The sequence below is a fragment of the Heteronotia binoei genome, chromosome 18 (genome assembly GCF_032191835.1).
Source record: "Heteronotia binoei isolate CCM8104 ecotype False Entrance Well chromosome 18, APGP_CSIRO_Hbin_v1, whole genome shotgun sequence".
Classification (NCBI taxonomy): Eukaryota; Metazoa; Chordata; class Lepidosauria; order Squamata; family Gekkonidae; genus Heteronotia; species Heteronotia binoei.
The window spans coordinates 49,982,128-49,992,028 of record NC_083240.1 but is presented as its reverse complement, the minus strand read 5'-3'; positions in this window follow the sequence as shown (position 1 = coordinate 49,992,028).

Below are 9,901 nucleotides of genomic sequence, written 5' to 3'. Positions count from 1 at the left end.
AGTGTGTGCCCAGCCTGGTGCGTGGGTGCTGTTACATATTGGGAAAGTCCCAGTGCTGCCATGGAAAGCACTAGGTCCGTCGCCCGAGTGGAAGCTGCGTCCTCGGCATGGACGTTGAAGTCACCCAAGACTATAAGTCGAGGGTGCTCCAATGCCCAGCCTGTTACAGCCTCCATCAAGGACGGCAGGGCACTGGCTGGTGCGTTAGGTGGACGGTACACCAGCCAGATTGCCAAACTTTCCCCAATGTCCCACTCCAGGCCCACACACTCCACGCCCTTGATCTCTGGCAGCGGAAGTATCCTGAAGGAACAATCCTCCCGCATGAAAAAGGCCACCCTTCCCCCCCGCCCGCTAGTCCGGGCCTGGTGAAGGACGGAGAACCCAGGTGGGGCTACTTGGGAGAGAGCAACTGTCTCCCCCTCCCGCACCCAGGTCTCCGTCACGCAAGCCAGGTCCATGTCCTGCCTGATGAAAAATTCTTGCAGGACTGAGGTTTTATTATTTATGGACCTGGCGTTGCACATCACCAGGGATGGAGGCGAGTGTCTCCACTTGGCCGTCCCACTTGCCATCCTTGGGATGGGACACAGGCTGGAAGGGGGGCGAGCCCTCTTGTGTCTCGTACTCCTTCCATTCACATTCTGCCTGCTCCCACCCTTTGGGTCGGGGATGCCAAGATGTGGCTCCAGGATCCTTCCGAAGTAAACTGCAATGAAAGATGGTATATATATTACTAAACAGTTTGGGTAATTCAAGTTCTACAGTCACTTTATTGATCACACGTTTAATATGGAACGGTCCCAAAAACTTGTGTGCCAGTTTTTTAGAAGTTTGTGGTAGAGGCAAGGAACACCTATCTCCAACTTTAAAGTCCCAAGCAGGTGAATGATGCTTATCATAATGCTTTTTATAGTTCTCTTTAGCCAATTTCAAATTTTCCTGGATGTTGTTCCAAGCCTTCCCTCAACTTTCCCCACCATTGCTCAAAAGTTGAGGGTATTTCAGGCATCGTTCCCCCTGGTAGTTGTGGGAAAGGTTTCCCTTCATAACCATTCACTACTAGAAAGGGAGATGATGGAGCTATGTATGCTGTTATTATATCCATATTCTGCAAATGGAAGCAATTCTGCCCACTTAGATTGCTGATAATTTACAAAGCATCTTAAGTATTGCTCCAGCAGCGCATTTATTCTTTCTGTCTGTCCATCAGTCTGGGGGTGGTACGCCGACCTCAATCCCTGCTCGATCCCGGTTAATTTACAAAACTCCTGCCAGAAGTTGGCAATGAACTGGACCCCTCTGTCACTAATTAACTTGTCCGGGAATGAGTGTAGTTGAGCTAGTCTTTTAGCCATGGGTATTTGAGGGCATGGAATGAAATGGGCTTGCTTAGAGAAAGTGTCCACCACTACAGGAATTACAGTCTTCCCCTGAGAGGGGGGAAGCTCTACGATAAAATGCAATGAGACTATCGACCACAGCCTGCTTGCTGTTTCCAGCGGTTGTAGCAACCCCAGAGGTTTTCCTCCCCTTCTCTTAGCCATCAAGCAGAATGGGCACAAAGCGACATAATCAGAGATGTCTTTTTTCATAAACAGCCACCAAAATTGTCTATTCACTAGATGCAGAGTTTTTACATATCCGAAGTGCCCAAATAGCTTGCTGTCATGACACAATTGGAGCACCTCTTTTCAGAGACTCTCTGGTACGTAAAGTTTACTGTACTTGTACCAGAAACCCCCCCTCCTCTTTCTTTACCCCTCAGGTATTGGATCTCCTTCCTTTTCCACTTTGGCAATCAGTCTTTCTCCCCCTCCATTTCTCTTCCAGTTTTTCACGTTTTGCTTGTGAGTGGGAAGTGACCACTCCCCCTAACTGGCTGGGGGAAATGAGTGAATCGATCGCCTCCTCCCTTTGGCTCTTATGCTGGGGGGGTCACGGCTGGGGCCGGGTCAGGCAAAGTCCAGAGGCAGTCCGAGGTCTGTAGCCAGCAAGCAGGAGTGTCCAAGGTGCCAAATCCAAATCGCTGTGCAAGTATCACAGGTCCGAGGTCCAGAAGCCGAGGTCAGGGAGTCCAGAAGTCAAAAGCCAAAGTCAGGGAGTCAGGAACCAAAGTCAAGCCAGAGTGGATGCTAGAATGTCAGGGAGATGACTAGTTGCTTCCACAAAGCCTCCTCCCAAAGCCCACAGCTATATAGCCCTCTGCTGGCTGTTGCCCATTTGGGCTAATTGCTGGCTCTGGGAGGCAGCCAGGATCCTGTTACAACTCAAGCATCCTTGCTCTTAGGAGGGCCAGAATCCTCTCAGCACTCAGGACTCAGGGAGCGTCTTGCTTGTGAGCGTGCCGCCCTCCTCCGATCCCTGAGGTCCTGATGGAGGCGGTCACGCACACGAGCCACCCGAGAGGGCGAGGCAGGGGGGCTGGGATCTTCTTCAGCAGGAGGCAGGGGTACTGGTGCAGGTGGCAGGGGTACAGTTTCCTCAGCAGACTCGTCTTCCTCTGCAGGGTCCCCAGCACCCATGACAGGGGGAGTCTGAACAATGCATCAGCCAGAAAATTCTTAGATCCTGGAATGTGCTTCAGTTTAAAATCGAATTTAGCAAAGAATCCTGCCCACCAGATCTGTTTCTCAGTCAGTTTCCTGTGACCAGCAAGGGCTTCCAGATTCTTATGATCTGTCCATATTTCAAATAGGACCCTCACCCCTTGTAGCCAAGATGGCCATGTCTTTAGTGCGAACATTACAGCAAAAGCCTCTTTATCCCATACTGACCAATTCCTCTGATCTTGGGAGAATTTTTTAGAGATGTAGGCACACGGTTTTAGGGACCCCCCCCCCCCCGTCTGGTTGCATAAGAATTGCCCCCACAGTGACATCGCTGGCATCACATTGGACCACAAAGGGTTTTATTTCATTGGGGTGAATCAAGATAGGTTCGCTAGTGAACAACCTGTTGAAGGCTTCCTGACAATTATCTGTCCAATTTAATTTTCCTCCTGGCCACTCAGCCTCTGGACCTTTCCCCTTCATTTTGAGAAGGTCCATCAGGGAAAGCATGGTATGGGCAAACACTTGTATAAAATTACGACAAAAATTTGTGAATCTGATGAAGGATTGGAGCTGTTTACGTGTCCTTGGGGGTTCCCAGTCTAGTACTGCTTGTATTTTGGCGGGGTCTATTGCCAAACCCCTCCCCGATACTCTGTAACCTAAGTAATCCAATTCGGTCTTATGGAATTCACACTTGGACAGTTCTGCATATAGTTCATTTTCATAGAGAGTTGCTAAGACTTCCCTCACTAATTTCACATGGGAGGGGAGGTTGTTTGAATAAATAATTATATCATCCAGGTACATCACTACCCCTCGGTACAAATGTTTTCACAGGACCTCATTTATAAAGTTCATGAAAACTCCCGGGGCCCCTTGTAACCCGAATGGCATGACTAAGTATTTTAATTGTCCCAGTGGCGTGTTAAATGTCATCTTGCATTCATCTCCCTCTTTTATGCGTACCAAGAAGTAAGCGTTTCTTAGATCCAATTTGGTGAAAATCTTTCCCTCTGACACGGTGGTTAATAAATCCTTTATTAGGGGTATGGGGTACGCATTCGAGGTCAAAATCGCATTGATCCCCCTAAAATCCATACTTAGCCTGAGCCCTCCGTCTTTCTTCTTTCCGAACAGCACGGCAGTAGCGTGGGGGGCCGTAGTTGGTCTGATGAACCCCCGTTTTACGTTCTTGTCTAGGAACTTGCGAAGTTCCGCTTTTTCAGCCCACCCCATGGAGTATAGTTTAGCTCGAGGGAGGTTCTGCCCTGGGATTAATTCTATAGCACAGTCTGTATCTCGATTGGGGGGGGGGGGTTGTCAAGCATGTTGGACTAGATGACCCTGGAGGTCCCTTTCAACTCTATGATTCTATGACTCTTTGATTCTAATTATCTTTACATAACAAGGTACAGCTGGACTTCAATAACAGCTATTTCTAGTGTAGAGGAGAATAGTATTTTCCTCCCTTTTTCTAATCTGGAAAATTAGACCGGGAGGGGGAAAGAATCTTCAAATTTGAGTAAAAACTGATTAAGTGAAAGTCTTGGCATGGTGGTGTGATATTTTTTTTAAACAAGAACATGATGTTGATCAACAGGGAGAAAAAATAAACAAGTTTAAAAATTAAAACAGAGAATAGAAAGAAACAAATATGTTTATTCCTCGGGGGAGTGGCTCAGGGATGGTGGCTCAGTGGTAGAGCATCTGCTTGGGAAGCAGAAGGTCCCAGGTTCAATCCCTGGCATCTCCAAAAAAGGGTCCAGGCAAATAGATGTGAAAAACCTCAGCTTGAGACCCTGGAGAGCTGCTGCCAGTCTGAGAAGACAATACTGACTTTGATGGACCAAGGGTCTGATTCAGTATAAGGCAGCTTCATATGTTCATACTGACTGTCAAGTCCCTCATTCATCTTTCCTGAGTATTTACAGCCCTAGTGGTCCTGGTAGAATAACAGCCTGTTTTTTTTATTACTCTTTCCTGTATTGTGTCTTCAGAAAGAATGTGAGGTGTGACATCCCCTTGTTCCCAGGTCCTTATCAGTTCCCAAGTATGTAGTAGAAGCCTGTATTGTGAAATTTACAATATTGATGTAACCCTGTGACCCCTCGCTTTGAATAACGCCCGCCATTTGGTAATGGTCTATAAAGTCCCTACTTTGCCTTTGTTTCTCTGTTCTTCTCACTGAACTGTCAGTGATGAGTTCAACCTAGCTCTAATAAATGTATCTATTTGAAATAACAAAGGATCTCATTATTTGGAGTATTGGGGACTTGACATTGTGAGAAGAATCCCTTCGACAGTGCTTAACAGAAAACCAGACTTTTTAACGCAATGGTGAAAAAAGCTCAGGAGAACGGACAAGCACCACATCTTTCGGACACTCCCGACCAGGGAGAGGAAGGATCTGGAGCCATTCCCAAGCAACCTCCATGGCACATTATGAACGCATGGAGACCGGCAGGGAGGGGCTCCCCGCTGCACATCCAGTGACTGTTCATCACCCCTAAGGATTGGGGCCCATGGAGGTCTACCTGTCTCATGGACACTGGCCTGGCCAGATGCAATGCATTCCTATGATGGTCTTCCCTCCTGGCTGGAGGCAAGGAGGAGGAGGAACTGGAGCCGTTGGACACAAATGGAGGGAGTGATGAGGAGGATCGGGGGTCCCGAGGAGGAACGCGAACCCCCGACCCAAGCCCCGATGACGGGGAGGAGGAAAGAGATCCCAACCCAAGGGAAGTTCTCTAAATCATGTGGTTCAAGACGGTGGAGATGGCCCAGAACCTGCATGAAGAGATGAGAGCCAACAACATGTTCATGGCTCAAGAACTGAGATGACAGATCGCCCAGGCTCTGAATCCACCGGCACCGGCAGCTTTGGCGGTGCCGCCAGCTCGAAGAGTGCCACCGGCTTCACAACCTGATCTCTTTTTTTTTAAAAGTGACTACCTTGCTGGATCAGGGGAATGCTGGAGACATTGTTTATCTTGATTTCAGTAAGGCTTTTGATAAGGTTTCACCTACTATCATTGACAAGTTGGTAAAATGTGGTTTGGATCCTGTTACCATTAGGTGGATCTGTAACTGGTTGGCAGATCGCACCCAGAGAGTGCTTGTGAATGGTTCCTCATCCTCTTGGAGAGGAGTGACAAGTGGAATGCCTCAAGGATCTGTCTTGGGACCTGTTTTGTTCAACATCTTTATCAATGATTTGGATGAAGGAATGAGGGAATGCTTATTAAATTTGCAGATGATACTAAATTGGGAGGGGTTGCAAACACAGAAGAAGACAGAAACAGGATACAGGCTGACCTTGACAGATTGGAAAGCTGGACTAACATCAATAAATTGAATTTTAACAGGGATAAATGTCTGCATTCAGGTAGGAAAAATCCCATGCATGGTTATAGGATGGGAGAGACTTGTCTTAGCAGTAGTATGTGTGAAAAGGATCTAGGGGTCTTAGTGGATCATACGCTGATCATGAGTTAATGGTGTGATGTGGTGGCTAAAAAGGCAAATGCAATTTTGGGCTGTATCAACAGAAGTATAGTGTCCAGATCACATGATGTGATGATATCCCTTTACTCTGCTCTGGTAAGACCTCACCTGGAGTATTGTTTTGAGTTTTGGGCACCACATTGTAAGAAGGATATAGACAAGCTGGAACGGGTCCAGAGGAGGGTGACGAAGATAATGAGGGGTCTGGAGACCAAGTTCTATGAGGAAAGGTTGAAGGAACTGGGGATGTTTAGCCTGGAAAGGAGGTGGCTGAGAGGTGATATGATCACCATCTTCAGGTACTTGAAGGACTGTCATAGAGACGATGGTGTGGAATTGTTTTCAGTGGCCCCAGAAGGTAGGACCAGAACCAGTGGGTTGAAATTAAATCAAAAGCGTTTCTGGCTCAACATTAGGAAGAACTTCCTGACCATTAGAGCGATTCCTCAGTGGAACAGGCTTCCTTGGGAGGTGGTGGGCGCTCCCTCCTTGGAGGCTGTGATTATTAAGAGCCAGCATGGGTTTCTCAAGAACAAGTCATGTCAGACTAACCTGATCTCTTTTTTTTGAGAAAGTGACTACCTTGCTGGATCAGGGGAATGCTGTAGACATTGTTTATCTTGATTTCAGTAAGGCTTTTGATAAGGTTCCACATACTCTCCTTGTTGACAAGTTGGTAACATGTGGTTTGGATCCTGTTACCATTAGGTGGATCTGTAACTGGTTGACAGATCGCACCCAAAGAGTGTTTGTGAATGTTCCTCATCCTCTTGGAGAGGAGTGACAAGTGGAGTGTCTGTTTTTTATTGCTCTTTCCTGTATTGTGTCTTCAGAAAGAATGTGAGGTGTGACATTCTCTAGTTCCCAGGTCCTTATCAGTTCACAAGTATTTAGTAGAAGCCTGTGTAGTGAAACTTTCAATATTGATGTAACCCTGTGACCCCTCACTTTGAATAATGCCCGCCATTTGGTAATGGTCCATACCTATCTATAAAGTCCCTACTTTGCCTTTGCTTCTCTATTTTTCTCTCTGAACTGTCAGTGATGAGTTCAACCTAACTCTAATAAATGAATCTATTTGAATTAACAAATGATCTCATTATTTGGAGTATTACGGACTTAAGATTGACTTACTTTGCATTTATTCCCTGGCAGAATTTATCTTGCTCTGTAAGCAGACAAAACTGAAACCATGAAACATATGACCTTTAGAGACAGAAGTCCTCCTGGGGTTCTTCATTTAGGGGTACACAGAGAGAGAGAAATCTATTCTCCCATGCGGATTGTTTTCAAAACCTGCCTAAAACTCATAAATATTGGGAGAACATTGGAAAGTGCTGCTTGGGAGAAACAAACAAGACACTCTGAAGCCTGAAAAGAGATTGTAGAGGAGCATTTCCATAAGCCCCAGTGCTCTCACCTGGCTGAGGAATACCAGGGTCACTACAAAGAGACAGGCAATGGAGGACCATCCCTGAAGGCCTCTTGCCTTGAAAAACCTACAGCAGAGTTGCCAAACTCATTTTTTTCTGAGGGCCAGATCTGACATAAATGAGACCTTGTTGGGCTGGCACCTCCAGGACAGCCTGGGAAGCTTGTGGGTGGGGGAGAATATCTTCCCTGTGCATGTGCAGCCTGGCTGCAGATTCAGAGGGAAAGTCCACCACTCTGTGCCTTCAGGACAGCCTGGGAAGGGTGAGGGGTGGGGAAGAAGATCTTTCCTGTGCATCTGCAGCCTGGGAAAGCCCAGCCACCCTGTGCCTCCTGGACAGTTGGGTGAGATGCAGGTGGGGAGATCTACTTCTGCAGCCATGGAACCTGTTTGACACCACCTGTTTGACACCTCTGCCTTACAGGGTCACCATAACTTGGCTGTGACTTGGTAGCACTTCACACACACATACCCCTTGTCCATCCACCAAGTCCACTGGCATGAGGGGCAATTTTGCCTGTGTTCTTCTCTCTCCTGTATGGTTTTCATCAGTGTGGGGGCCCCAATTTAGCTATGCTTTTTCAAGGCTCACCATTATCCTGCTGCTGCATTGAATTCAACCCCACGATGAATTTCAAGAAAATGTAAACTGTAGCTGTGGGTCTTAGGATGTGTGGCAGAAAAACTGGTCATCTAGCAACCAGAAGTAGCACTGGTGCATTAATTTATAAAGAAGCCATTTCCAGGGATAGAGACCACCCTCCTGAAATTACTCCACCCTCACCTTAACCTTCATTTTTCTCTTCTAATTGAGTAAATCATTGAGAGAATTAGTCCACCACTAAAGGTGATAGATCATTTTTCATCAGTGCACACAACTGGCACAGTCTGAACAGGTCCAGGATTGCCATACATCAATTTCTGGGGCTGTCATATCTTTCAGTTCAATCTCAATGTCAATTTCAAAAGTGTTTTACAGAAGCAGAGAATGAAACAATGTTATCTGTCAGCAAGGATATTGTGCAGCTGAGCTGAATGCCAAGGAAGGAAGAAAAAATAGATTTTGAGGAGGACAGATCTTACAGTAGTAGCACACAGTTAGGGAAAGAGCTGTTGTCTCACAAGAGACCAATAACTTTTAAAATTCTCATCACACAACAGTGATAACCTCCCAACCAACATTCACCTGATAATGCATCAGAAATACGTCCTCCATTATTTCCTAGTGTACAGTGCAGAATCATTGATTGCAACTGCATGGAAACAATTCCTCATCATCACCACTGTGAATGCAGCAGCAGAATTTCTGTATGGAGGTAATTCCAATGGTATACCCTCCCCTTCGTCGCTCCCTCCTCATCCAAATCAGTAGTAGGTAGCAAGAAGGTGTCAGCTCTGGGACTATCCTCAATTAAAGAAGGCTTCCAGTGTGATCAGAAAGTTAGCTTTATTGATAGATAGAACAATAGCAATACACAATGGTGCCAGAACTGGTTTACCTGTGAGGTAACCAGTCTTGTATACCTTATCTTGCGCCTGTCAAGAGTCACTCCATCATGTTCCTCTTGTCATGTGTATTCAATTGAACAATGCTATGCTGTGCTTCAATGCTATGCTGTGCTTGCTATGCCTTTGATATAACTGTAACTTGTTGCTTATCTGAAGGGAATATGGCATGTATGGGAATTGGCTAGTTGCTAAGTAACCAAGGTCAAGAGCTGGAGGAAATGAGGACCATGAACTAATAGTGGGCACCTGTGGTGATGAGAGCTTAGCAAAACCCCTATGCAAAATCCCCGCTTTTGCTTGGCACACATTGGCTTGAATTATAACAGTCAGGGCAAAGGTTTATAAGTTGGGGGAACTGAAAGAGAGGTCAGTTCAGACAACGCGTGTGTATGCCCATGAAGCTGGAATAAAGATCTTGAACTTCAACTGTCTTTTCCTTGACTCTGGGTCTGGCCGTTAGACAACCTACCAAAACTACAGTGTATAAGGCCCATGCTTAGCAATAGAAATCAGTTCCCACCAACACCTCTCTCATACCAGACAGTGGGCAGTGGAGCTAATATGGCCTTGAGTGTCAAGCATGGACGTTTCAAAAGAACCAAATGATGATTTGGAAACAAAGTCTTAGTTTATTGATAATCCATTGTGCTCATAGATGGAACAACTTGAAAGTGATACATTTCAGTGTATGGCATCTGGCTTTAAGGGATACATCAAAGGAACAGTAGAGATAACTTGGAATTCTATCATGAGTGTGTGAATTGCTACAACTATGCATTTGACTATCTTTTGCGGTTAGAAACATCCTGAGTCCCAGGCTTGAGCTTGGGAACTGTATCGGGAGGCACTATCTCCAAAGCAGGCATTCCTGCATTTGTTACAAAAGGTGAGAACTAAGGAA